Raw genomic sequence first — 3432 nt, 5'->3', positions numbered from 1 at the left:
GAATTGTGGTACAGACGGACAGAGGGAGTGAAGCTTCAAGGCTTCATAGATGTGAATTGGGTAGGGAGTCCATCAGACCGGAAGAGCTGTGGTTTCCTGGTACAACAGGAAAAAGAGATCAGTTGCACTTAGCTCAGCAACGGCTGAATACATGGCTACTAGTCAGGCTGCATGTGAGGCCATTTGGATGTAGAAGATTCTAGTGGGATTGTTTGGTCAGAGGATGGATCCTACAGTGATCTACTACGATAAACAGAGTTGTATCGAACTCTCTGAGAATCCAATTTTTCATGATAGGTCCAAGCAAATTGATATCCGGTATCACCATCTTCGAGACTGTGTGGTCAAGAGGATCATGTTGTTGCTGTATGTTTCGACCGAGGAACAAGATGCATATATTTTGACAAAGATATTGTCAAAATGCAAGTTTGAGTTCCACAGAGACAAGATTTGGGTTACTGATAATCCCTTTCTTGTTGAGAGGGAGTGTTGAAATAAGCAACAAGAAATGCTAAAAATAGCATTGCTATAAATAGTTGTTCAACCAGTGTTGAACATAGAAACAAGGAATGAAAAATGGAAGTGCTAAAAATAGCATTCTATAAATAGCATTTCGGGATACCTTCCTATTTTAGTTAGTCCTTGAACTAAAATTCGAATTTGATCTTAGCAGCTGTTTGTAAAATAATTAATTAATTCATCTTGAGTTAATTAGTTAAGGAAAATCAAACATGAAGTCTATGTGGGGACATGCAACAGTTTCTCCTTTAATTGAGGAATTTATCCATCAATTAAAGAGATAAGGATGAGTTGTAATATTGAGTTGTAATTAGTTGGCTTAGTTAACTGAGTCAAGTCCAGTTAGATTAATTCAAATAGTTTGTTGAATTAATGTAAGTTCAGTTAGTTAATGCTTGCATGCATGTAACTACTGCACTTCAGATAACTGAATATTCTCTCATAAATACTCATGCATGTCAGTTCAGACAGAGACCCAGTTGAGATCAGATGGAGGGGCAGTGTAATATCAGTGGCTAGAATATTCCATGTGAATATTCCTTGCATGCAGAAGGAATTCTTTCCTTGAGGATTGCGTAGCTACTTCTTCAGGTTTTGTGAGTGTGATGAGGCCAATTCACACATGTGGCTTCACTAGACCCCAAGAAAAAATGCACAAGGAAATAGGAGGCTTGGAGGGCTTGAGGAGGACATATATAATGTCTATTCAGTCTGTGAGCTATATTGTTTGATTGCAGAGAGAGCAGGATAGCTTGAGAGCTGATTCTTTTTGTAACTTGAACAAGATTTCCACTTGTATGATAATACAGAGTTGGAGTTTTAGGCTGCGGCTTTCCCTGGGTTATTTCTTCTGTGTTGTGTGTGATTGATTTCTCATTCTCAGTTATATGTGTTCTCTTGATCTTGCTCAATTCAATTAAGCTTCTGCAAAGTGTTTTAGAAGTAGATCTTGTATTGTGTTTTAGTATATTGCATAATCTGTTGATCTACAGTGGGAATTTATACATGGTATCAGAGCAAAGGTGATCAAGGTGAAGAACAGTATATAAGAAGGAGAAGTTTGAAGTTTGTTGTTCCTGAATATAGAAATCGATTTCTTATCACATCTCAATTTCACAGATGGCGTTCAGTGGTTTAAGACTTGAATATGCCCTTGATGGCAACTCGAATTATATAGCCTGGAAGGATCACATGGAGGTAGTACTAGAGGATAATGATCTAAAGGACTTCATTGATCAAGAAGTCCCCAAGCCGACTGATGCTACTCAACTGGTGGAATGGAAGAAACGTGTGGGTAGAGTAAGGAGAATCCTCCCGGAGGGAGTTCGAGACCACATTGCCTTGAGCCTCCATGGGAAGGAGACACCATTTTCGATGTGGAAAACATTGAAAGATCTATATCCGAACAACAACGATTAGAGGAAGTTGGTGCTGAAAGACAAGATTCGTAAGATCAAGTGTGAAAAGGGAGACATGATCTCTACATATCTGAACAAGCTCACCACCTGCAGGGATGAGCTTGGAAGTGTAGGGATCACAACTTCTGATGATGACATGGTGAGTCTTGTACTCCTTAGTCTTCCTAAGAGCTGGCATAGCTACCAAGACTCAGTTAATGGAAGAGAAAAAATGCAGATTGGGAACGACTTTGGTCAGATTTGATGCAGGAGGAAATAAGAAGAAGCACCAGAGATGGATCCTCATCGAAGCAAGAAGATAAGGAAAATCTAGCCTTAGCGAATAAGGCAAGGAAAGGGAAAGTGAAGGCATCCCATCCTAAATCTGGTTCTTCCCATGGTGGGAAGAAGATTGACAAATCGAAAGTGTGATGCCTTCATTGTCATGAAGTGGGCCATTATGCTACGAATTGTCCACAAAAGAAATCCAAGAAGGGTTCCTCGAAGGGAATTGATTGTGAGGCACTGGCCTCACAGTTTGAGTTAGATTTCTCACTTATCGAATGCATGGTTTCATCCATGGTGGGATGTGTGTGGTACCTAGACAGTGGAGCTTCATTCCACATCTCAGGTGACAAGAATCTTTTCAGTATCTTGGAGGAGAAGGATCTCTAGATGCAGATCGAAATGGACGATGATGGAAAGTACTGTGTTTCAGGTGAGGTACAGTTGTATTTCAGAGGGAGCATGGAGCTCACCTCACCCTAACTGATGTAAAGTATGTACCAGGTCTGAAGAAGAATCTTGTGTCTATCGCTATGCTAGAAGATAAAGTGTTAATTTTAGGTATGTTCTATGCTAGAGCAATTTGTTTAAATTTCTTTTCCAGATTAGCAATCACATCAGCATAAAGTAAACTGCAGATAGAACATAAATATAAATTGTAAAAGACAAGCCAAGACAAGAGGACACAAGATGTGGCGCTAGCCAGGGACAAACCCTAATGTGGGGAAACCCTTGATCAATTCTTCTTTTATGTTCTTCAAAGTTCAACAGAGAAAGAGAGAGAGAGAGAGATAGTACATTTACAATAGAAGTCAACACTTTGACTTTTGATATCGACAGAGATCAGTTGAAGACATATTGCTTCAACTGATTCTCTAAGGTGACTTCTTCACCCATCATAGTGCTGCATCTCATCCATTTGCTGCACCTTACCGTATAGTACCATCATGCTGCATCATGCATCATCATGCTACTCATGATCTCATACATCACTAAGTTGCCCATACATCATGCTTCCCATGATCTACATCATGTTGCTTATTATGTTTCCCATGATCTCATACATCATGCTTCCCATACTCATATCATCATGCATCATTATGCTGCCCATGCTCATACCATCATGCTACTTATTATGCTACCCATGATCTCATACATCATGCTGCCTTCCTTCGGAGATAGATGCTCTGGTTGTTTCGGCAGTTGCCAGTAGTTTCAGATTTTCTAACAG

This window comes from Pinus tabuliformis, chromosome J (genome assembly GCF_031772625.1).
Source record: "Pinus tabuliformis cultivar Carrire ecotype Pingquan chromosome J, CPIR1, whole genome shotgun sequence".
In the NCBI taxonomy this organism is placed as follows: domain Eukaryota; kingdom Viridiplantae; phylum Streptophyta; class Pinopsida; order Pinales; family Pinaceae; genus Pinus; species Pinus tabuliformis.
This window is presented reverse-complemented; position numbering follows the sequence as displayed.